This window comes from Eurosta solidaginis, chromosome 5, assembly GCF_040869045.1.
Source record: "Eurosta solidaginis isolate ZX-2024a chromosome 5, ASM4086904v1, whole genome shotgun sequence".
NCBI lineage: Eukaryota > Metazoa > Arthropoda > Insecta > Diptera > Tephritidae > Eurosta > Eurosta solidaginis.
Genome location: NC_090323.1, coordinates 29,472,874 through 29,499,583, shown reverse-complemented (window position 1 = coordinate 29,499,583; position 26,710 = coordinate 29,472,874). Strand labels below are relative to the sequence as shown.

The 26,710-nt window shown below is 45.3% G+C and overlaps 1 protein-coding gene and 1 long non-coding RNA gene across 7 annotated transcripts in view; one reads left to right on the top strand and one right to left on the bottom strand.

Moving 5' to 3' along the window:
* The window catches only part of fz (frizzled), a 737,734-nt gene that overhangs the window by 267,992 nt on the left and 443,032 nt on the right, over positions 1-26,710 (top strand). The window lies entirely within an intron of this gene.
* LOC137254452 (uncharacterized) lies at positions 568-2,478 on the bottom strand. The gene is made up of 2 exons (XR_010953999.1): positions 2,048-2,478; positions 568-1,983 (listed from the first exon to the last, which is right to left on the bottom strand). It is a non-coding gene; the product is annotated as an uncharacterized lncRNA (long non-coding RNA).

Genomic DNA, 26,710 nt, shown 5'->3' with positions numbered 1-26,710 from the left:
TGCGAGGAAGTGGATGGAGACCCCTGAGGGCACCTAGAAAAGCACCGATGAAATACCTGCAGAGGCAACTAGGCTAACTGCAAATAACTGCCCAGAACTTATGTTGCACATGTACAACAAATGTCTCGAAGAAAGAACTTTCCCACCATATGGTTCTGTTTCTCATTCCAAAAGCGAAATGAGATCCCAAGACAGTGTGCCACAGAGCAAGATCTATAGTGTTGCTGGTCACGTTGGACGCCAAAAACGCTTTTAACTCAGCCAGGTGCGAGGACATACTTGAGACACTAGAAGGCACTTTCAAGGTACCGCAATATTTGTTAGAAATTTTAAGTAACTACCTGTCTCTTACATCTTATATATTACCATGAGTGGGTCAAAAAAAAAAAAGTAAAAAGAACAGGTGGAGCAGCCCAAGGTTCGTTACTAGGTCTGAATCCATGGTTGAAGCGAGAGGTAGACTTTTACCTGACCCAGTTTCTAACCGGACACGGTTACTTCCGCAAATACCTGCACAGAATGGGCAAGGTTGATAACCCCAGCTGCCTGTACTGGGAATAAAAAATATTTATTTACTCACAATTATATCAATTTATTTGTAAATAATACAAGAAAAACAATATAATTATTTCGAGCGGAATATCAGCATATGTCAACTGCTGTTACGAAAATGCGCTATCTCAAAATGTTTCGAAATTCGGCGCTCAGTCGAGTTAGGTTGATATTCCAATCAACAGTCAATTTATATAATCTATTATGAATTTTCAATTATAATTATCTTGGATTGTATAAAGTTCCAAACTTTTGGACTAGTTACATTCGTATATAAACACGGAGCATTGTCGTTGCTACATATACGTATTGCCACCGCACAAAGTTCGTTACTCAGAACGCCGGCTGCTCCAGCATCTCCCTTCCATATATCGTATCCACTTGCTCCAGCATATAAGGTTGTTTCTGCTACCCTTTCCGATATTGGTGGTTCCCCATATACGTCAGTACGTTCTTTTATTTGCACGCGCGTACGTTTGAGAACAAGCAAAGAGCGAGTGTTTTCGAGTATATTTGTCCGACCCCATCCACTAATTTCAAACGATTGGCGCACTATTACTGGATCAGTCCTAATTGATATCCTTTTTACTTCACGAGTCTGTGCAAAGCATCGATACACGTGAAGCACAGCTATGTCCATTAAATTTGGTTCGTCATTATAATCATCAGGAATATATATTTCCTCCACAAAGTGTGGACGCGGGTTTCCTCGGAATATATCGGTTTTACCAGCTACAATGTGGAAATCACCCTTAGGTCGAAATGCTACGCAATTCGCCGCTGTAACAACCGATTTACGACTGACTATCGAACCAACGCATCGATAGCTATTTTTATAGAATATTGCCACAGAGTGTGGGCTATCCTTTATCTCTATCACTTCGCCACCTATAACCCGAAAATGAGCACTCGTATAAGTCAAAAGCGAGATAAGCAGTAAAAAAAGCAGCACGAACTCATTTCCTTGATTCATTTTTTTTTAGTTTAAACCTTTTCTACCACTTTTAAAGTATAAAGTACACCAAGAAAAATTTTTTGGGCACTTTTATACCTAATTGAGTCGTTCTTTTGTTTGTTTTAATTAGCTGAACAAACAGATTTTGCTCTATCAAAATAACAAATCATATGTATTTATTGATGTTCTAACGAAATGAAATGACGCATTTTGCTATATTTTTTCTAAACAAAATTTCTTTGCAATTGTTTGTTTACTTATATATGGGCGAATCCCAAATAAGGTCCATCACGAACCGAAAATCAAAAGTGGTCAGATTTTTTTCCGATCACTTGGGATTAAATATCAAATATGTGTATGGTGTGGTAATCAAATTTTTTGTTCTTTCCCCTCTTCCTGGACGGGGAAACATGATTGTAGCGCCAGGTGTGAAATAAATAAACGTATTTTCAGTGATGATACAAACACACTAAAATCTGCAAATTTATTCAGCGATTATTTATATACAAGGCTCACATTTAATTTAATGAATAAACTTACACTTGTGTATAGCTTAACACCCGAACGCTTAAAAGAATACAATTTTAAGTTTACTTGACTTATATATCGAAAACAGCAACTAGCGGAACTATTCCTTTAAAATGAATTTAATATAACAAAATATATAGAAATTAGCGGAACTCGCTGTTTTGCCGCTATTGAACGTAAATATAAGTATCGTGTGAGAGCGCAGTAACTTGACAACGAATGAATGGGAATAGAAGTAAGCGAAAGGCACAGCCGGTTTGCGATGACACTAACGCCGGCGTATTGTTTTACGGGCGCCGCAACATCCCCTCCTCCGTAAACTTTGAGCAGTTCTCTGTGCAAGGTTTACCCTTCACGTCCAATCATGCGAGTTTTACAGCAGGTCGAGTGAGCAGCCCTGCCTCGGTTTTCACTACAGCGCTTCGTACTTGCCCGTTTTTGGAAGCGTGAACATCGATTACCACTCCTTTCAGCCAAGTATTCCTCTTTCAGTTGCCATCTGCGATTATAACCACATCGCCCATTGCAATAGGTTGTGGTGTCTTTTGGAACCACTTTGTTCGTCTGGTTAAGCAGGGTAGATACTCACGGATCCATCTCTTCCAAAACTGATCTGAAATTTGACTGGATATTCTAAAATGTTTACCCAAATCTTTTACACACGGGCTATGCTCGCCGTTTTCTCGTATGCCGCTAGAATTGTCCAAGAGAAAATTATTTGGAGTTAGTGCCTCCATTTCGGGGTAATCCAAAGGTATGTAAGTTAATGGGCGAGAATTCAAAGTATACTCGACGTCGGCCAAAGCTGCCCTGAGCACCTCTTCTCGAATATCCATTTTTGGGAGAATATCCATCAAAATGGATTTGATTGATCGGACTATGCGCTCCCAGGCACCGCCCATATGAGGGGTTATAGGCGGAATGAAGTGCCATTTTATTTCAGGATGATGCCTCTCCAGGTCTCCGGATATCATCCGTTCCATTTCGTTTTGCAGTATACGACTAGCCCCGCGAAAATTAGTTCCATTGTCTGACCATATGCACTTTGGTACACCACGGCGAGACATAAACTGTTTCAACACGAGCAGGAACGAATCTGTGGACAACGAGTTGCAAACCTCAATATGCACTGCTCTGATAATCAAACAGGTAAACACAACCCCCCAGCGTTTCTCTCGTCGCCTGCCAAACACTATTTCCTAGGGCCCAAAAAAGTCTACACCAGTATTTGTAAATGGCCTTTCGTACGCTGCAAATCTCTCTGGTGGAATATTTCCCATTTCCGGGAAAGCTGGTAGAGCTTTGCAGTTTCGGCATAGTTGACAATTCTTTGCCGTTTCTCTGACCAAGGCTCTCAAGCCATGCACGAAATACCGCTGTCTCATTTCATTAACTACAATTTCGTTGTGGTGATGATGAAATTTTCGGTGGTAAAATTCTGTTATGAGATATGAAACACGGTGGAGACGTGGCAGTATGATAGGTCTACGAGCGTCCCAAGTTAAAGCTAGTCAAAGCTAGTTGGTATCAAACGAAAGGTATTTCAATTCGCATTACAATAGGGACATTTTTGAGTAGGGTTGCCGATTAGGGTTGCCACCTATTCGAAAAAAAAATTGCATGAGATATGCCGATATGGGTATCAAACTTGCTTTATTTATCTGCCAACCGGCGCCAATTGGTCATACCAAGGTATTTATTTAGGGTTGAGTAGGGTTGCCATTCGAAATTAGAAAAAAAATGCATGAGATATGCCGATATGGGTATCAAACGAAAGGTATTTCACTTACTTGCTTTATTTATCTGCCAACCGGCGCCAATTGGTCATACCAAGGTATTTTAAATCGTTTTCCCCTTGTTCCTTCCGGTGGAGTGGGGAGGGGGGGGGCCCCTACCTCTGCTTCCATAGGCGGATTCCGATAGAAACACTTTCTTCACCTGAGCGTCATCTTTCATTCGCGAAAGCCGCTTCATCTGATGTTTTCATGGTCCGGGGCATAAACGAATCAAGATAAATATAGACTTGAAAATATAAAAATGCTGAGGATGAAAAAAGGAATTGATTTAGCCATGTCAGTCCACCCGTCCGTCCATCTGTCGGTGAACACAATAACTTGAGTAAATATTGAGAATAAAATATTGAAATTTGGTATATGGGCTCCTTGGCGCTCATCTCCCATCGCTATTACAAATTAGTGAAATCGTGTAGTAAGCACGCCCACTTTTTACATATATAACATTTTGGAAAACACATAAAACCTGATTGTTTAGTAAAAAAATTCATTTAGAATGTTAAAATTTGATGCGTGAACTGATATTAAGACTCTTAATGGCATGGCATCGCCCCTTTTATGACCAATGTTAAAGGATCGTAATAAGTTTGGGTGCACATATTTTCCTTATAGCAGGAAATATTTCAAGGAAAAATGGACGAGATCGGTTGAAAACCACGCCCAATTTTATATAAAAGATGTTTAAACGGGTCGTAGACTAGAATAATAAGCTATATCATAGCGAAAAATAGTTTAGTTTCAATGATATTTTACTTACCAAGTTTTATTGTAAGAGGAGAATTTTTTTTGAATGGGCGGTGCCACGCTCCTATTCCGATCAAGTAATACAAAACATTTTCTACAGCATCAAAAAAAAAATTCCGCGTAGCGAAATTCGAAAAAATAATTTATCTGGAATGAACTGTACAATTCAAACTCACGCTGACTATATAATATTCTGTTGCACCCAAACTTAGACACCCTTACTTGTTTTTTGTTTGTTTTAATTAGCTGAACAAACATATTTTGCTCTATAAAAATAACAAAGCAAATGTACATATTTTTTGATATTCTAACGAAATGAAATGACGCATTTTGCTAAACTTTTTCAAAACAAAATGTCTTTGCCATTGTTTGTTTATTTATACGTGGACCAATCGCACAATCCCAAATAAGTTCCGGACTCTCACTTCTTACATAAGTTGAAGATATATGTATGTACCTATGATAACGGTTTGAAAAATCAGTTGGCCTTATATTCAAACCTCTGTTGTTTATTTGGGCAACTATAAAATAGCGTTTGAAATGTTAATTTTGGCTTTCACACTTCATCATTCAACACCCAAGCCTCCCGAGTAGACATTTGTTAAAGTTGGCGTCCCTATCCCCAACTAGTATCTTGGAGTGAATCACTATAGCCTATCAACCAAGTTTAAATATCACCTACACGTTATGGCCCTTGTTAGAAATGTGCGTATAGGTATATCATGCGACTTAGGCGATTATTGCTATAACCACATACATATATGTATATTTACCAGGTTAGGCCTTTTTCTTCCCAAGACGATTGAAAGTGGTAAAGCACAAGCCTTTCCAAGACATTCGAACAAATGGCCGGGTGTGCTACTACCCTAGCGTAGTGGACAGTCGTACTAGTCTGAAAACTGAAGCTACGCCGTCATCCATAGTCAACTCTTAAATCATAAGGCCAGGAAAATACATTTTGGACTGGCCATATAACCATTAACATCTTTCAATATTAAATCCGTCTACTTTCTTTCTAAAATATCGTTTTGGTTTAAAGAAAACTGTTGAAATCAATGTTTTGAACATAAGCATTTGCAAATTTTGCCCTACATTTTGAAAATTGTCTCCAGGATCCTTGTAAAATTAAAATTATGTAGATGCGCCGAGGATTATACGATTTTCACCCGCGAGTTACGCAATGATATCCACTTAAAAGCTTATGATTTCGAGAGCAGCGTCCCCAAGCGCTTCCCAAGGCAGTCGGTTCTATGTACCGGAGCGACTCGGGATTTTTCCCGACCAAGGACTGTCATTTCAGTGTGACCCCATCTAATTTGTTTCGTCCCTCCCACAAATTGTCATCCTCCCAGCAGCTCCTTGCAGCAGGAATGCTCCATATTCTCTTACTCCGGGAAGGCATCGAATCCAATCCGGGTCCGTCTCCTGACCCCGGTCCTGAGAAATGGTTTTGCCGCATCTGCCGGAAAAGAATCGTTTTAGGACGGTCATACTCTGTTCAGTGTGTCTCGTGCAAGGGATGGTTGCATCGGACAGGTTGTTCTGGGCTTGATTCCAAAACCCGACGTCCACGTAACTTTTATAAATCTTTTGTGGCTCCTTGCTGTTCACGCCCAAGGGCGTCCCGTAGTCTACGTCTAAGCGCCCCCCCCCCCCCCACTACCTTCCAGCAGCCCCGCTGCTCAGCAAGCCACAACAAGTACCCGCTGCTGCTCGCGCCTCACGGCGCCAACAACTCAAACAGCTGCTACCACTCATAACTACAATCTTCGTTGTAGAGTCGGAAGCAATGCTGAACAGCAGCCCCTGCCCCCGTCTTCTCCCCCCCCCCCCCCTCTTTTCCGGCAGCAATCGTGTAGGTCAGGGAAACAGACTCTTAGTCCCTACCTCCGTTTGCACCGTTTGCCAGCACAGAATATATATGTTTGCGACATCCGCCCAATGCAGCTCCTGCCTTGGGTGGTGCCACTTCCCTAGATGTTCTGGTCTCCGCGACGGCAACCCCCCGAAGGGTTTCATCGCGCCTTGTTGCCAGGCCGCAAACCCAAATCATCCGGGTACCCCAATGCTTGCCCAAGGACGCCCAGTCCTAGGGCCACAACAGCAATTGCGTCCTGGCCTTCCCAAACCCAGGCGTAGTCACCCATCACTTACCCCCAGAGTGGCGACGTCTCCCCTTATGCACTTCAGAATTCTGCAGTTAAACTGTAATGGACTAACTGGGAAGATTACGGAGATAGTCGATTTCATGAAGCGGCACAACATCCGCATTGCTGCGATTCAAGAGACTAAACTGACAGCAAGATCTGCATTGCAGACCTGCTCTGGGTATAACGTCCACAGGAAAGACCGCGAGAGCGGAAATGAAGGCGGTCTCGCGTTTATCATACACCACTATGTGCAATATTGTATATTTGATCCTGGCATCGACCGCAGGGACAATGTCTTAGAACGTCAAGGCCTATCTGTCCGGTCAGGCTATGCAAACCTAGAAATCATCAACATCTACATCCCTCCTGCCACCTGTTACTCACTGGCAACAATCGCATTATCTTAGGCGATTTCAATGTCCATCATGATCTATGGCATTCAAACTTGCGGGCAGACAGTAGGGGTGAGATGTTGGCGGATCAAATAGAAGAAACGACGTTCTGCACAATAAACGGAGACGCCCCCACACGTATGGTAGGAAGCTGTCACAGCTCGCCCGATATCTCAATCGTGAGCGCAGAACTCGTAAACTGCGTCAAATGGCAGCCGATGGTAACATTGGCATCCGACCACCTGCCCATACTTATTTCGCTTGAGCGTAACGCCGACTTCATCGTCACTGAAAAACGCACTTTCATAAACTTCAAAAAAGGAAAGTGGGAAGAATATAAATCCTTTACAGACGGCCGCCTTGCTGCCCTCCCTATCCCGACTGATGCCCGCCAAGGGGAGCGTGCCTTCCGTAAGGTCATTAAATCCGCCTCGGCACATTTCATTCCCGCCGGGAGAGTTCCCGAAATCCGGCCCCACTTCCCGGCGGAGGCCGCAAACTTAGCGAGAGAACGTGACCTTATAAGACAGCTTGACCCAGGTGACCCCCAAATAAGGGATATAAACCAACGCATCAGATTGCTTGTAGATGAACACAAGCGGGCGAAATGGGAGGAGCACCTAAGAGGTTGTAACCTCTCTACCGGTGTGGGTAAACTTTGGTCCACCGTAAAGTCCCTATCGAATCCGACTAAGCACAAAGACAAAGTTTCCATCGCCTTTGGCGACAAAGTGCTGTTGGACGCGAAAAAATGCGCGAGCGCTTTCTGCCGACAATATATAATGCATCCTACGGTCGACAAAGATAGACGGAGAGCCAATAGACGCGCACATAAACACAAATTCAGCGCGTCACCAATCACCATCACCGCTAAAGAGGTTGAGGACGCCATTGGTCGTGCTAAACCATCCAAAGCAGTGGGCCCAGACGGCATAGCCATGCCGATGCTTAAAAACCTAGGGAAAGAGGGGTTCAAATATTTAGCACATGTCTTCAATATGTCTCTTTCCACCTTTGTCATACCTGAGAAATGGAAAATGGCCAAGGTGGTCCCGCTACTAAAGCCTGGGAAACCAGCTAACATAGGTGAGTCGTATCATCCGATATCTCTCCTATCGCCAGTGGCAAAGACGCTTGAAGCCACTCTGCTCCCTTATTTCCAGGCAAATTTGCAGCTAGCCCCTCATCAGCATGGCTTCAGAAAACTCCATAGCACTACCACCGCGCTGAATGCCATTGGCACCCAGATAAATTGCGGTTTAAATCAATACCCCCACCATAGAACAGTACTCGTAGCGCTAGACCTATCAAAAGCTTTTGACACGGTCAACCATGGCTCGTTACTGCAGGACCTGGAAGGGTCTACCCTTCCCCCATGTCTTAAAAGGTGGACCGCAAATTATCTGGGTGGTCGGCAGGCATCGGTGCAATTTAGAAACGAAACATCAAAACCAAGGAGAATTAAACAGGGGGTGCCGCAGGGTGGTGTCCTATCTCAACTTTTGTTTAATTTCTATATATCTAAGCTACCTTCACCACCGGAAGGAGTCACAATCGTTTCCTACGCCGATGACTGCACAATAATGGCCACAGGCCCAGGCCCAAAGATCGATGCGCTCTGCAATAAAATAAACGGCTACCTCCCTGATCTCTCCATGGACGCCCCAAATGTCGACCATTTTGAACATTCACGTCGATGGCACTACGCTACCGACTGTCCGACACCCCAAAATTTTGGGTGTGACGTTTGATCAGGATCTACATTTTGGTGCGCACGCAGCCGCAATTGTTCCGAGAATTCAGAGCCGTAATAAAATCCTCAAATCCCTCGCTGACAGTACTTGGGGAAAAGATAAAGAAACGCTCATGACCACATACAAAGCAATTAGCCAGCCGATTACGTGCTACGCGTCACCCATATGGTCGCCAAGCCTAAAAATCACCCACTGGAAGAAACTACAGGCCTGCCAAAATACTGCTCTCAGAATCTCACGGGCTGTCTTCTTATGTCCCCAGAACACCATCTGCATAATGAGGCGAGAATACTCCCCGTCAGGGAGAGAAATGAGATGCTGACCAAACAGTTCCTGTTGAATACCCAGAAACCTGGGCATCCCAACAGACATCTGATTGATGAACCAGCACCGCCTAGGGGCTTAACGAGTAATCTCCGTAAGTATTTTGAGGAAATACGGCACCTGAGAACCCAGCCGTATGAAGTGAAAAAACACAAGCAGGTCCTTGGTGAACTCCATAAACAGGCGTCGGACCTTTATGCCGGGAATTGCCCGGTGAATCCAGTACTTAACGAAAATTATCCAAAACTTGCGGAAGAGGAACGCATACTCCCCAGGGAAACGCGTGTCACTCTTGCTCAACTTCGTTCTGGATACTGTAACAGGTTAAACTCTTACCTATCCAGAATCAACCCCGACATACAAAATGTATGCCCCGCTTGCAATGTGTCCCCACATGACACCAACCATCTCTTCAATTGTAATGTGGAACCACCGCCTCTAACACCCCTTTCCTTATGGTCCACCCCTGTTGAAACGGCAAGTTTCCTTGGACTCCCGTTAGAGGATATTGATGACAATTTGTGATCGGTCGCGGCTATTAGGTGGGGCGAGCATTGCTACAACAACAACAACAGAGCAGCGTCCTTGACCGAATATTTACTCCGTAAATTTTTGCTACGAAAAGCCCTTGCGAAAGCGTAAATGCCAAGTTTTACTAAACGGAAACAAATGTAATCCGGTGCCATTAGATAGTCAAAAGGTGTACGTGTAAAATACTTGCGCGATTGGCGCTGTTATGGAGATAGTCACCCATTAATACCGTAATTATGCAGCCTTCAAAAATTTCATAGACACAAAATCAGAAATTGTAGTTTTCTCCTTTATCATAAAGTATGCGAATGTTGATGTTTAAAATTGATAATGGATATCTAGATTGCTATGGGAGTACGTACCTAATATTGAAATAACTGTTTTCAAAAATGTGGGGATGTGATGAAAAATTTAAATGTCCTGAACGTGAATGGGCGTGATCAAGAATTGAGCTTTGGAACACATGTAAAAAAAATGTTCGTCACAATTTAGGGAAAAGAATAGAAAAGTGCAGAATATGTTCAACCCAAAAAAATATCCAGTCTTTTTCTTTTAATTGATACGCACGTTTTTTTAACCGTAAGTTAGTCTAAATACCACAACCAGATTCTCCTTTTAGAAATTCCTGAAAGAATAGAGGTTCATAATATCGAATATATTTTACGAGGTACTGTTTTTACAGCTTGTTGCAGAAGTTTCACGGGAATGAGGGTTAAAAAAACGATATAGATAGGTTGCCAAAACCAATGTAAGTGAAAACTTAAAGATTTAGAAAACTGTCCAAAACAGAGAAAATACACTTTGTGGATATCCACGTCACAACGTAACATTTCAGCCTAAAGTCATTTTGGCAAAGTATATTATGCCATTGATCTGTAGTGAAAGTTGTGTTGTGCTGCTAACTCCATTCAATAAAATTTTACAATACAATGAGAAAGCTAAATTTTTTTAAACTACACTCAAAGATTTAAAATTTACATAAAATTTACGCTTTTAGCAATTTTTTATAACAAAAAGTGGACAAATGAAAAATTTTCCTGGACAAACATGGACAAACGATGAGCAAACGACGGACGGTTATTTTAATATTAGGTAAGCAGTCGGTCAGCAATTTACAAGATTATTTCAACTGTATTCATGGTTGTTTCTGAATAAAAGCAACGCAATTCTATTACAATGTTGTTTCTTTGACACAACAAAATCACACTTAATAAATTTAGAGGGACATTACTCACAAATTGAAGCACAGCATATACCGAATTTACTTAAATCCAGTTCGTTTATTTTTTTTCACATATTTAACTAGAACTGGTAAGAAGGCTAGAGTGTTCGAAGTCAGAAAGCCCATATCCCATATCACGAAGCCTGACCAGCCACCGGGCCGCGGCTGCCTTTCCCGCAATATCTACTGGATATGGGTTCAGCATGATGTTTAGTGCCAAGGTAGGTGTTGTTCTGAGAGCGCCGCTGATAGCAATCAGCGCCGTCCGTTGCACTGACACTAACATTTTGGAGATGCTCGCCGTGTCAAATGCTTTCCACCAGACCAGCACCCCATATAGCAGAATCGGTTTGTCCACCATTTTATAAAGCCCGTGTACTACTCCTGGCGAGAGTCCTCATCTCTTTCCCATAGCCTCTCTGCAGCAGTACAAGGCAACTGGCGCCTTCCTGGCCCTATCATCCACATTGGGTATCAAGGACAGTTTCTTGCCCAAAACAATCCCCAAATATTTAACCCTATCAGAAAGTACCAACGGTACCCCTCCAATCGAGGGAGTTCTGAAATCAGGCATCTTATATCTCCTTGCAAAAAGGACCTATTCCGTTTCCCGGGTGGACCGCCAATCCTCATGATTCAGCCCACCTAGTCACAGTATCCAGATAGCCCAGCAGAACATCGCACATGACTAGGATAGTGATGTCATCTGCATAGGCAACCATGGGCTTCCAGCTCCACAAGAAGCTCGTTGACTACCACAACTTAGAGCAGACGAGATACGACACATCCCTGTGGCGTGCCCCTGCACACCTTCCTGTCAATTATGGCTCCTCCTCACTCCGCTGCGACAAATCTGCCGCACAGGAGTTTTTTTAATAAATTCAACCAGAGCCGCCTCGGCTCCTAAACCCACCAGAGCTCTTTCGATTGCCCACGGTAAGACATTGTTAAAAGCCCCCTCGATGTCCAGAAAGGCACCCAGAGTAAGCTCTTTGTGTTTTAGGGACCCTCCTATTTGCTTTACAAAGGTCTCTTAAGCTAGCCCAACCTTTTCAGCCCAATCAAAAAACGAGATCGCACTAAATTGCACAATATTTAATGCTAATTTAATAAGGGTTAATTAAATTTATTACACTTGTATTTTAATAAATATCGAGGGTTGGGCTAGCTTAAGTTTAAGTGCAATTTAGTACGGTCTCGATATTTAAAAAAAAACAAGTGTAATAAATTTAATTAACCCGTATTAAATTGGCATTAGATATGCTGTAATTAAATATGTTTTCCTTTTTTGATTGTGCATATGGGTTGGGCTAGCTTAAACTTAAATTAAACTTAAGCTAGCGCAACCCTCGATGTTTATTAAAATACGAGTGTAATAAATTTAATTAACCCGTATTAAATTAGCATTAAATATTGTACAATTTAGTACGGTTTCGTTTTTTGATTGTGCTGAAAAGGTTGGGCTAGCTTAAGAGGCCTGCTTTACAAACGAATTGAGAGCCGTTTGCGTCGATCTACCCTTGCTGTGAAGCCGATAGTAACCCCCGAAGTATCTTTTCCCGTAGGTACAGGTCAATCAGCCGCTCAAACGTATTAAGAAGAAACGACGTGAGACTGATTGGATTGAAATCCTTAGCTCATACATGAGAGCTTCTGCAGGCCTTCGGAATGAATATGACCCTGACCGTGTGCCAAGACTTCGGGATATAGTTAAGCCTGAGGCATTTAGTGTCGATGCTGTCCAACCAGCGGCAGGAAATTCCTAAAGACTTTTGAAGTTGCGCAGGAATGATTCCATCCGGGCCCGGAGACTTATAGGGCTTGAACGACCCTATATCCCAGGTTATTTGACTTTCCCGTAGTGGAATGGCAGGCACTTCCGCCTGGCCAACGACCGCTGCCAAGATCCCTGCTGAACTGGGACATAGGGAAAATGATTGTCCAGTAAACGATTTAAGGACTCCTCGCTACTCATCGACCAGTCCCCACCATCATCTCTCAGATACGCCATAGGGACGGGATTCCTTGGGAGTATTTTTATAAGCCTCGCGGATTCATTGCGGCCTTCTACGTTTTCGCAGAAGCTTCGCCACGAATCTCGCTTGGCCATCCTTATAAATCCCCAGACACACCTTATATAGCTTCCAGTCCGAAGGTAATTTACTCGTCCTGGCTCTGTTGAACAGCCGCCGACTGGACACTCTTAGGTCGTCAAGAGAATCAGACCACCAAGGCGGCTTGCCCTTCCACCTGTAAGTTTTCAATGGACAGGACAGTTGAAAGGCGTTATTGCTTGCGGAGGAGAAGTTTCCCATCAGAACATCTATCTCAGATTCGGACCAGTCCGAACTAACGGTGGGCGCCGCAGGCAATAGCTCTCCCAGCTTCCTACAATACAAATCCCAGTTAGTACTTTTTGGGTTCTTAAAAGATATTTTACTGGGACGTTCTTCGTTCACCGAGAACTGAATATATTGGTGATCAGAGAAGGAGTGCTCGTTGAGAACCCTCAAGCCAGATATGCGACCTTCCAGTTCTCTACTAACCAGGGTGTGGTCCAGGACCTCCTCCCTTACCGCTGTAATAAGAGTCGGGTCATTCCCCTATTATTACAATACAAGTAAATAAAGACTTACCTCTAGTGCTGGTACCCGAGCTTCCCCAGATGCTATGATGTTCACAAGCATCGGCACTGAATATCCCATCAACACTTCTCCGCCTTGCTTCAGCGGTTGTTGTTGTTGTAGCAATGCTCGCCCCACCTAATAGCCGCGACCGATCACAAATTGTCATCAATATCCTCTAACGGGAGTCCAAGGAAACTTGCCGTTTCAGCAGGGGTGGACCATAAGGAAAGGGGTGTTAGAGGCGTTGGTTCCACATTACAATTAAAGAGATGGTTGGTGTCATGTGGGGACACATTGCAAGCAGGGCATACATTTTGTATATCGGGGTTGATTCTGGATAGGTAAGAGTTTAACCTGTTACAGTATCCAGAACGAAGTTGAGCAAGAGTGACACGCGTTTCCCTGGGGAGTATGCGTTCCTCTTCTGCGAGTTCTGGATATTTTTCTTCAAGTACTGGATTCACCGGGCAATTCCCGACATAAAGGTCCGACGCCTGTCTATGGAGTTCACCAAGGACCTGCTTGTGTTTTTCCGCTTCATACGGCTGGGTTCTCAGGTGCCGTATTTCCTCAAAATGCTTACGGAGATGACTCCTTAGGCCCCTAGGCGGTGCTGGTTCGTCAATCAGATGTCTGTTGGGATGCCCAGGTTTCTGGGTATTCAACAGAAACTGTTTGGTCAGCATCTCATTTCTCTCCCTGATAGGGAGTATTCTCGCCTCATTATGCAGATGGTGTACTGGGGACATAAGAAGACAGCCCGTGGCGATTCTGAGAGCAGTATTTTGGCAGGCCTGTAGTTTCTTCCAGTGGGTGGTTTTTAGGCTTGGCGACCATATGGGTGACGCGTAGCACGTAATCGGCTGGCTAATTGCTTTGTATGTGGTCAAGAGCGTTTCTTTATCTTTTCCCCAGGTACTGCCAGCAAGGGATTTGAGGATTTTATTACGGCTCTGAATTCTTGGAACAATTGCGGTTGCGTGCGCACCAAAATGTAGATCCTGATCAAACGTCACACCCAAGATTTTGGGGTGTAGGACAGTCGGTAGCGTAGTGCCATCGACGTGGATGTTCAATATGGTCGACATTTGGGGCGTCCATGTTGTAAACAAGGTCGCGGAAGATTTAGTCGGTGACAATGCCAGGTTTCGCGAGGCGAAAAAACTGGAGAGATCAGGGAGATAGCCGTTTATTTTATTGCATAGCTCATCGATCTTTGGGCCTGGGCCTGTGGCCATTATTGTGCAGTCATCGGCGTAGAAACGATTGTGACTCCTTTCGGTGGTGAAGGTAGCTTAGATATGTAGAAATTAAACAAAAGCGGGGATAGGACACCACCCTGTGGCACCCCTTGTTTAATTCTCCTTTGTTTTGATGTTTCGTTTCTGAATTGCACCGATGCCTGCCGACCACCCAGATAATTTGCGGTCCACCTTTTAAGACATGGGGGAAGGGTGGACCCTTCCAGGTCTTGCAGTAACGAGCCATGGTTGACCGTATCAAAAGCTTTTGATAGGTCTAACGCTACGAGTACTGTTCTATGGTGGGGATATTAATTCAAACCGCAATTTATCTGGGTGCTAATGACATTTAGCGCGGAGGTAGTGCTATGGAGTTTTCTGAAGCCATGCTGATGAGGGGCTAGCTGCAAATGTGCTTGGAAATAAGGGAGCAAAATGGCTTCAAGCGTCTTTGCCACTGGCGATAGGAGAGATATCGGACGATATGACTCACCTACGTTAGCTGGTTTCCCAGGCTTTAGTAGCGGGACCACCTTGGCCATTTTCCATTTCTCGGGTATGACAAAGGTGGAAAGAGACAGGTTGAAGACATGCGCTAAATATTTGAAACCCTCTTTCCCTAGGTTTTTAAGCATCGGCATGGCTATGCCGTCTGGGCCCACTGCTTTGGATGGTTTAGCGCGACCAATGGCGTCCTCAACCTCTCTAGCGGTGATGGTAATTGGTGACGCGCTGAGTTTGTGTTTATGCGCGTGCCTATTGGCTCTCCGTCTATCTTTGTCGACCGTAGGATGCATTATATATTGTCGGCAGAAAGCGCTCGCGCATTTTTTCGCATCCGACAGCACCTTATCGACAAAGGCGAAACTTTGTCTTTGTGCTTAGTCGGATTCGATAGGGACTTTACGGTGGACCAAAGTTTACCTACACCGGTAGAGAGGTTACAACCTCTTAGGTGCTCTTCCCATTTCGCCCGGTTGTGTTCGTCCACAAGCAATCTGATGCGTTGGTTTATATCCCTTATTTGGGGGTCGCCTGGATCAAGCTGTCTTATAAGGTCGCGTTCCCTCGCTAAGCTCGCGGCCTCCGCCGGGAAGTGGGGCCGGATTTCGGGAATTCTCCCGGCGGGAATGAAATGTGCCGAGGCGGATTTAATGACCTTACGGAAGGCATGCTCCCCTTGGCGGGCATCAGTCGGGATAGGGAGGGCAGCAAAGCTGCTGTCTGTTGCAGATTTATATTCTTCCCACTTTCCTTTTTTGAAGTTTATGAAAGTGCGTTTTTCGGTGACGATGAAGTCGGCGGTACGCTCGAACGAAATAAGTATGGGCAGGTGTTCGGATGCCAATGTTACCATCGGCTGCCAGTTGACGCAGTTTACGAGTTCTGCGGTTACGATTGAGATATCTGGCGAGCTATGACAGCTTCCTACCATAAGTGTGGGGGCGTCTCCGTTTATTGTGCAGAACGTCGTTTCGTCTATTTGATCCGCCAACATCTCACCCCTACTGTCCGCCCGCAAGTTTGAATGCCATAGGTCGTGATGGGCATTGAAATCGCCTAAGATAATGCGATTGTTGCCAGTGAGTAAGGCCTCGATATTAGGGCGGTATCCACTGGGGCAACAGGTGACAGGAGGGATGTAGATGTTGATGATTTCTAGATTTGCATCGCCTGACCGGACAGATAGGCCTTGACGTTCTAAGACATTGTCACTGCGGTCGATGCCAAGATCAAATATATGATATTGCACAGAGTGGTGTATAATAAACGCGAGGCTGCCTCCATTTCCGCTCTCGCGGTCTTTCCTGTGGACATTATAACCAGAGCAGGTCTGCAATGCAGATCTTGCTGTGAGTTTAGTCTCTTGAATCGCAGCAATGCGGATGTTGTGCCGCTTCATGAAATCGACTATCTCCGTAATCTTCCCAGTTAGTCCATTACAGTTGAACTGCAGAATTCTGAAGTGCATGAGGGGTGACGCCGCCACTCTAGGGGTAAGTGAGGGGTGACTACGCCTAGGTTGTGGAAGGCCAGGACGCAATTGCTGTTGTGGCCTTGGGACTGGGCGCCCTTGGGCAAGCATTGGGGTACCCGGATGATTTGGGTTTGCGACCTGGCAACATGGCGCGATGAAACCCGTCGAGGGGTTGCCGTCGCGGAGACCAGAACATCTAGGAAAGTGGCACCACCCAAGGCAGGAGCTGCATTGAGCGGATGTCGCAAACCTATATATTCTGTGCTGGCAGACGGTGCAAACGGAGGCAGGGACTAAGAGTCTGTTTCCCTGACCTGCACGATTGCTGCCAGAAAAGAGGGGGGGAGAAGAAGACGGGGGCAGGGGCTGATGCTCAGCATTGCTACCAGCTCTACTACGAAGGTAGTAGTTATGAGTGGTATCAGCTGTTTGAGTTGTTGGCGCCGTGGGGCGCGAGCAGCAGCGGGTACTTGTTGTGGCTTGCTGAGCAGCGAAGCTGCTGGAAGGTAGTGGGGATACGCTTAGGCGTTGACTACGGGACGCCCTTGGGCGTGAGCAGCAAGGAGCCACAAAAGATTTATAAAAGTTACGTGGACGTCGGGTTTTGGGATCAAGCCCAGAACAACCTGTCCGATGCAACCATCCCTTGCACGAGACACACTGAACAGAGTATGACCGTCCTAAAAAGATTCTTTTCTGGCAGATGCAGCAAAACCATTTCTCATGACCGGGGTCAGGAGACGGATCCGGATTGGGTTCGATACCTTCCCGGAGTAAGAGAATATGTAGCAGTCCTGCTGCAAGGAGCTGCTGGGAGGATGACAATTTGTGGGAGGGACGAAACAAATTAAATGGGGTCACACTGAAATGACAGTCCTTGGTCGGGAAAAATCCCCAGTCGCTCCGGTACATAGAACCGACTGCCTTGGGAAGCGTTGCTTCAGCGGTGATTTCGCCCAGTATCGCAGGTGGTGTTCTCGCTACGTCCCCATGGGGCATGTACGCTGAGACCACCCACATTTCATTACTGCCTCGCTCGAGGCAAACCGCGGTTACGTCAGCATTGCTGAAATTAGAAAGAATAAAAGCTTTAATCTCTTTTTTAACAAGCACACAGGATCTAGACCTACCTGCCTCCCCATGCACCACGGTTTTGAATTTTCCAATCCTTAATCTAGAAATCTTTCTGCCGTTACTACTCAGCCACGGAAGAATTTGCGGAAGCCGCCTTAATGTGCTGAAGATTGATTTGAAGGACTTCCATCAAAACCGCTCTTCTTTCGCACCCCATCTTTGGCGGATTCGTGTTAGTCGTGTCCATTCTAAAAAGTCTCTCCTCAAGGTCGCTATCCGGAGGCGATTATGTAGTCGCCCTTCAACGGTCTCGTGGTTATCTATGCTACACAGGAAGGCCACGCGAGGGTTGACGCATTACCTTAAGGGTAATGCGTTCAGAGCCAGACCGGACGCAAGGCGGGAAAATTTTCAACCGCACCAAGTATCTTAGCCGCCTCATATTATTGATATAAAACAATTTTTTTGCTAAGGTATAGCTTATTATTCTAGTCTACGACCCGTTTAAACATCTTTTATATAAAATTGGGCGGGGTTTTCAACCGATCCCGTCCATTTTCCTAGAAATATTTCCTGCTATAAGGAAAATATGTTTACCCAATTTTATTACGATCCTTTAATTTTTCTTCGAGTTATGGCTCCCGAAACATAGAAAATTGATTGGTCATAAAAGTGCCGGCGCCACGCCCATTTTCAAACATTAATTTTTTATTATTTTTTTTTTTCAATTTTCTTGTTATAATTTCATTTGGAAAATGAAACACCATTGATATAAATCTCTTTTTGGCAAAGATATAGCTTATTTTGTTTGTCCACGATCCGATTTCGTTACAATTTCTTCGAAGCATTCTTTATAGTAAAGGCAACCTATCGAATTTTGTTATGATAGGTTCAACGGTTTTAGATTTATGACTAATAATAAAAAAATTAATCTTATCACAAGTGGGCGCCCATTTTCAAAAAAAAATCAAGTCTTAATATCAGTCCACATATAAAATTTTAACATTCTAGATGAATTATTTACTAAATAATTAGGCTTTATATGTTTTCCCCAAAATGTTATATATGTATGTATGTAAAAAGTGGGCGTGGTTACCATCTGATTTCCCTCATTTTTAATAGCGATGAGAAATGAGCGCCAAGGAACCCATACACCAAATTTTAATATTTTATTCTCAATATTTACTCAAGTTATCGTGTACACCGATAGATGGACGGCCGGGTGGACGGACATGGCCAAATCAATTCCTTTTTTCATCCTCAGCATTTTGATATATTGAAGTCTGTATTTATCTCGATTCGTTTATGCCCCCGACCGTGACAACACAGATCAAGCGGGTCTGGGAGTATACGAGAGAAAAGTTCTTAAAAAGATTTATGGACCTCTACGCGTTGGCGATGGCGAGTGCCGATAAAGATTTAACGATGAGCACTACGAACTCTACGTAAGCATCAACATAGTCCAGCGAATTAAAAATCCAACGGGTACGCTGGCTAGGCCATGCTATGCGAATGAAAGATGACGCTCCGGTGAAGTGTTTCTATCGGAACCCGCCTATGGAAGCAGAGGTAGAGGGCGGCCGCCACTCCGCTGGAAGGAACAGGTGGAAAACGATTTAAAATCCCTTGGTGCGACCAATTGGCGCCGATTGCAGAGAAATAATACACTCTGTGTGCAACGCACGCTGAGTATAACAAGATTGACTTTGACTAGCTTTAACTTAAATTTATATGTATTTTTGTTATTTAAAATTCCTGAAATCTTGTTTTTTATTTACACGTCTCAAAACAGATAAAACTAATTAAGCGTATCCATTGTACTTTTAATAAAAAATATGTACATTCACTATACACGTGTCAACTTAATAACACGCTTTGCAAATACATATGGGCAAGTCCTTGGTAACGCACGCATTTCAACCTACATAAAAGAGAACAGGACTGAGCGGATATTACAATATTTGAAGCAACAATTGTTGGTACCTCAAAAATGTAATTACATACATATATATGACCATATATAAAAAGCTTCGGACACGACAAGAAATAGAAGTACTAATTTTTTAATGCTTGTGAAGATATGCAAAACTTAACGAAGGGAAGAACAGAAGGTGAAATAAAGACCCAATGCATGCATATTTTCGAAATCTTAAGTACGGTTGCGAACGCGACAATCTCTTCTCAATGATTTACACTAAATGGCATACTTTGCGAGACATCAAGTTTTAGTTCTAGTAGAGTAAACAAAATCTGCATACCTGAAATTTCGAATACGCCCTGTTGTTGTTGTTGTTGTTGTTGCTGTTGTTGTTGTAGCAGTGCTTCGTCCCTTGCAATAGGTTTGACCGATCACAAATTGTCATCAATATCCTCTACCAGGAGTCCAAGGAAACTTGCTGTTTCAACAGGGATGGACCATAATGAAAGGGGTGTTAGAGGCGTTGGTTCCACATTACAATTGAAGAGATGGTTGGTGTCATGTGGGGACACATTGCAAGTAGGGCACACATTTTGTATGTCGGGTTTGATTCTGGATAGGTAACAGTTTAACCTGTTACAGTATTCATATCGAAGTTGAGCTAGAGTGACTCATGGTTCCCTGGGGAGTATGCGTTCCTCTTCCGTAAGTTTTGGGTACTGTTCGTTGAGTACTGCAGTCACCGGGAAATTCCTGGCATAAAGGTCTGAAGCCTGTTTGTGGAGTTCACTGAGGACCTGCTTATGTCTTTTGGCTTCATACGGCTGAATTCTCAGGTGTCGTGTTTCCTTATAATGTTTACGGAGATGTCTCCTTAAGCCCCTGGGCGGTGTTGACTCATTAATCAGATGTCTGTTGGGGCGCCCGGGTTTCTGGGTATTCAGCAGGAACTGTTTGGTTAGCATTTCATTTCTCTTGCTGATGGGGAGTATTCTCACCTCATTATGTAGATGGTATTCTGGGGACATAAGAAGACAACCCTTGTCGGTTCTTAGGGCAGTATTTTGGCAGGCCTGCAGCTTCTTCCAGTGGGTAATTTTTAGGCTTGGCGACCATATAGGGGACGCGTAGCATGCAATCGGCTGGACAATTGCTTTGTAAGTGGTAATGAGCGTTTCTTTATTTTTTCCCCAAGTACTGCCAGCAAAAGATTTGAGGATTTTATTACGGCTCTGGATTTTCGGTAAAATTCTCCCGGCGGAAATAAAGTGAGCCGAGGCGGATTCAATTATCTTGCGGAAAACACCCTCCCCATGGCGAGCATCAGTCGGGATAGGGAAGGCCGCAAAGCGGCTGTCTGTAAAGGATTTGTATTAATCCCACTTTCCTTTTTTTAAGTTTATGAAAGTGCGTTTTTCGGCGACGATGAAGTCGGCGGTACGCTCGAGCGAAATAAATATTGGCGCGTGGTCGGTGGGTGCGCAGGTGCTCTCACGATTGATATATCTGGCGAACTATGACAGCTTCCTACCATACGAGTGGGGGCGTCTCCGTTTATTGTGCAGAACGTCGTTTCTACTACTTGATCCGCCAACATCTCACCCCTATTGTCTGCCTGCAAGTTTGAATGCCATAGATGATGGCCATTGAAATCGCCTAGAATAATGCGATTATTGCCAGTGAGTAAGGCGCTGATATTAGGGCGGTATCCAGTCTGACAACATGTGGCAGGCGGGAAGTAGATGTTGATGATTTCTAGGTTTGCATCGCCTGCCCGGACAAATAAGCCTTGACGTTCTAAGACACTGTCCCTGCGGCCGATGTCGGGATCAAATATATGATATTGCACTAAGTGGTGTATGATAAACGAGAGACCGCCTCCATTTCCGCTCTCGCGATATTTTCTGTAGACATTATACCCAGAACAGGTCTGCAGAGCAGATCGTGCTGTGAGTTTAGTCTCTTGAATCGCAGCAATGTGGCTGTTGTGCCGCTTCATGAAATCGACTATCTCTGTGATCTTGCCCGTTAATCCATTACAATTTAACTGCAGAATTCTGAAATGCAGCGGGGGAGACATCGTCACTCTAGCGAGTAAGTGACGGGCGACTACGCCTGGGTTGTGAAGGCCAGGACGCTATTGCTGTTGCGGCCCTGGTACTGGACGCCCTTGGAAAAGCATTGGTGTACCCGTTGTATTTGGGTTTACGGCCTGGCAACATGGCGCAATGAAGCCCGTAGGAGGGTTTCCGCCGCGGAGACCAGCACATCTAGGAAAGTGGCGTGGGCTGAATTGGGCGGATGTGGCAAACATATATATTCTGTGCTGGCAAACGGTACAAAAGGTGGTAGGGACTAAGAGTCTGTTTCCTTGACCTACATGATTGCTTTCGGAAAAAAGGGGGAAGAAGACGGGTGCTGGGGCTGATGCTCGGCATTGCTACCCACTCTACTACGGAGATTGTAGTTATGAGTGGGAGCGGCGTGTGAGCTGGTGGCGCCGTAGGGCGCGAGCCGCAGCGAGTACTTGTTGTGGCTTGCTGGATAGTTGTGTTGGGGGAGGGGGGGGGGGGGGGGGGGGGGGGGTGTATGCGCATATTACGGAACGCCCTTGGGCGTGAACAGCAATGAGCCACAAAAGATTTATAAAAGTTACGAGGACGTCTGGTTTTGGGATCTAGCCCAGACCATCCTCTCCGATGCAACCACCCCTTGAACGTGACATACTGACAAGAGTATGACCGCCATAAAAAGATTCCTTTCCGGCTGACGTAACAGAACCATTTCTCAGAACCGGGGTAAGGTGACGGAATCGGATTGGGTTCGATACCTTCCCGGCGAACGAGAGTATAGCGCAGTCCCGCTGCGAGGAGCTGCTGGGAGGATGACAATTTGTGGTCGGGAAAAAATCCCGAGTCGCTCGGGTACATAGAACCGACTGCCTTGGGAAGCGTCCAATACGCCCGCAAAGTCCGGGCTAACGGCCCAAGACACCCTTTTCATAAACGGAGACGTATACTGGTTTGTAACTATCCCTCTGTTTATTCTTCGATAAATTTTTAAGTCACACAATAGAGTACGTTCTTGTGCTTTTAACGATGCACAAATGTTAGTTTTATAGAAGAAATAGAACAAAACTACAAAATAAGTCAAAGCTGTAAAGAGGCCATATATAATTTTGCGCTTAAAAACTCACGAATATAATCAATCCATTGAAATTTGGATGAGATGTTCCAATTTAACCATTTCTAGTCGACAAATCTTATATATAAAAAGAAAGCCTAAAATGCGTGTTAGTTTGTAGCTGGTGTGTGAAGAGATGCGCCTTTCGATTTTGTTCAAACTTTCAGATAAGTTGCGTATACCTCACGCGGTGGTTTGCACATAGGTTTGGTTGCGATCTACGCACAGGGTCTCGAGATATAGGCCAAACACAGTGTTTTTACATTCTCGCCTCATTATGCAGATGGTGTACTGGGGACATAAGAAGAGTATTTTGACAGGCCTGTAGTTTCCGCCAGTGGGTGGTTTTTAGGCTTGGCGACCATATGGGTGACGCGTAGCACGTAATCGGCTGGCTAATTGCTTTGTATGTGGTCAAGAGCGTTTCTTTATCTTTTCCCCAGGTACTGCCAGCAAGGGATTTGAGGATTTTATTACGGCTCTGAATTCTTGGAACAATTGCGGTTGCGTGCGCACCAAAATGTAGATCCTGATCAAACGTCACACCCAAGATTTTGGGATGTAGGACAGTCGGTAGCGTAGTGCCATATACGTGGATGTTCAATATGGTCGACATTTGGGGCGTCCATGTTGTAAACAAGGTCGCGGAAGATTTAGTCGGTGACAATGCCAGGTTTCGCGAGGCGAAAAAACTGGAGAGATCAGGGAGATAGCCGTTTATTTTATTGCATAGCTCATCGATCTTTGGGCCTGGGCCTGTGGCCATTATTGTGCAGCCATCGGCGTAGGAAACGATTGTGACTCCTTTCGGTGGTGAAGGTAGCTTAGATATGTAGAAATTAAACAAAAGCGGGGATAGGACACCACCCTGTGGCACCCCTTGTTTAATTCTCCTTTGTTTTGATGTTTCGTTTCTGAATTGCACCGATGCCTGCCGACCACCCAGATAATTTGCGGTCCACCTTTTAAGACATGGGGGAAGGGTGGACCCTTCCAGGTCTTGCAGTAACGAGCCATGGTTGACCGTATCAAAAGCTTTTGATAGGTCTAACGCTACGAGTACTGTTCTATGGTGGGGATATTAATTCAAACCGCAATTTATCTGGGTGCTAATGACATTTAGCGCGGAGGTAGTGCTATGGAGTTTTCTGAAGCCATGCTGATGAGGGGCTAGCTGCAAATGTGCTTGGAAATAAGGGAGCAAAATGGCTTCAAGCGTCTTTGCCACTGGCGATAGGAGAGATATCGGACGATATGACTCACCTACGTTAGCTGGTTTCCCAGGCTTTAGTAGCGGGACCACCTTGGCCATTTTCCATTTCTCGGGTATGACAAAGGTGGAAAGAGACAGGTTGAAGACATGCGCTAAATATTTGAAACCCTCTTTCCCTAGGTTTTTAAGCATCGGCATGGCTATGCCGTCTGGGCCCACTGCTTTGGATGGTTTAGCGCGACCAATGGCGTCCTCAACCTCTCTAGCGGTGATGGTAATTGGTGACGCGCTGAGTTTGTGTTTATGCGCGTGCCTATTGGCTCTCCGTCTATCTTTGTCGACCGTAGGATGCGTTATATATTGTCGGCAGAAAGCGCTCGCGCATTTTTTCGCATCCGACAGCACCTTATCGACAAAGGCGAAACTTTGTCTTTGTGCTTAGTCGGATTCGATAGGGACTTTACGGTGGACCAAAGTTTACCTACACCGGTAGAGAGGTTACAACCTCTTAGGTGCTCTTCCCATTTCGCCCGGTTGTGTTCGTCCACAAGCAATCTGATGCGTTGGTTTATATCCCTTATTTGGGGGTCGCCTGGATCAAGCTGTCTTATAAGGTCGCGTTCCCTCGCTAAGTTCGCGGCCTCCGCCGGGAAGTGGGGCCGGATTTCGGGAATTCTCCCGGCGGGAATGAAATGTGCCGAGGCGGATTTAATGACCTTACGGAAGGCACGCTCCCCTTGGCGGGCATCAGTCGGGATAGGGAGGGCAGCAAAGCTGTTGTCTGTTGCAGATTTATATTCTTCCCACTTTCCTTTTTTGAAGTTTATGAAAGTGCGTTTTTCGGTGACGATGAAGTCGGCGGTACGCTCGAACGAAATAAGTATGGGCAGGTGGTCGGATGCCAATGTTACCATCGGCTGCCAGTTGACGCAGTTTACGAGTTCTGCGCTTACGATTGAGATATCTGGCGAGCTATGACAGCTTCCTACCATACGTGTGGGGGCGTCTCCGTTTATTGTGCAGAACGTCGTTTCGTCTATTTGATCCGCCAACATCTCACCCCTACTGTCCGCCCGCAAGTTTGAATGCCATAGGTCGTGATGGGCATTGAAATCGCCTAAGATAATGCGATTATTGCCAGTGAGTAAGGCCTCGATATTAGGGCGGTATCCACTGGGGCAACAGGTGACAGGAGGGATGTAGATGTTGATGATTTCTAGATTTGCATCGCCTGACCGGACAGATAGGCCTTGACGTTCTAAGACATTGTCACTGCGGTCGATGCCAGGATCAAATATATGATATTGCACAGAGTGGTGTATAATAAACGCGAGGCCGCCTCCATTTCCGCTCTCGCGGTCTTTCCTGTGGACATTATAACCAGAGCAGGTCTGCAATGCAGATCTTGCTGTGAGTTTAGTCTCTTGAATCGCAGCAATGCGGATGTTGTGCCGCTTCATGAAATCGACTATCTCCGTAATCTTCCCAGTTAGTCCATTACAGTTGAACTGCAGAATTCTGAAGTGCATGAGGGGTGACGCCGCCACTCTAGGGGTAAGTGAGGGGTGACTACGCCTAGGTTGTGGAAGGCCAGGACGCAATTGCTGTTGTGGCCTTGGGACTTGGCGCCCTTGGGCAAGCATTGGGGTACCCGGATGATTTGGGTTTGCGACCTGGCAACATGGCGCGATGAAACCCGTCGAGGGGTTGCCGTCGCGGAGACCAGAACATCTAGGAAAGTGGCACCACCCAAGGCAGGAGCTGCATTGAGCGGATGTCGCAAACCTATATATTCTGTGCTGGCAGACGGTGCAAACGGAGGCAGGGACTAAGAGTCTGTTTCCCTGACCTGCACGATTGCTGCCAGAAAAGAGGGGGGAGAAGAAGACGGGGGCAGGGGCTGATGCTCAGCATTGCTACCAGCTCTACTACGAAGGTAGTAGTTATGAGTGGTATCAGCTGTTTGAGTTGTTGGCGCCGTGGGGCGCGAGCAGCAGCGGGTACTTGTTGTGGCTTGCTGAGCAGCGAAGCTGCTGGAAGGTAGTGGGGATACGCTTAGGCGTAGACTACGGGACGCCCTTGGGCGTGAGCAGCAAGGAGCCACAAAAGATTTATAAAAGTTACGTGGACGTCGGGTTTTGGGATCAAGCCCAGAACAACCTGTCCGATGCAACCATCCCTTGCACGAGACACACTGAACAGAGTATGACCGTCCTAAAAAGATTCTTTTCTGGCAGATGCAGCAAAACCATTTCTCATGACCGGGGTCAGGAGACGGACCCGGATTGGGTTCGATACCTTCCCGGAGTAAGAGAATATGTAGCAGTCCTGCTGCAAGGAGCTGCTGGGAGGATGACAATTTGTGGGAGGGACGAAACAAATTAAATGGGGTCACACTGAAATGACAGTCCTTGGTCGGGAAAAATCCCGAGTCGCTCCGGTACATAGAACCGACTGCCTTGGGAAGCGTTGCTTCAGCGGTGATTTCGCCCAGTATCGCAGGTGGTGTTCTCGCTACGTCCCCATGGGGC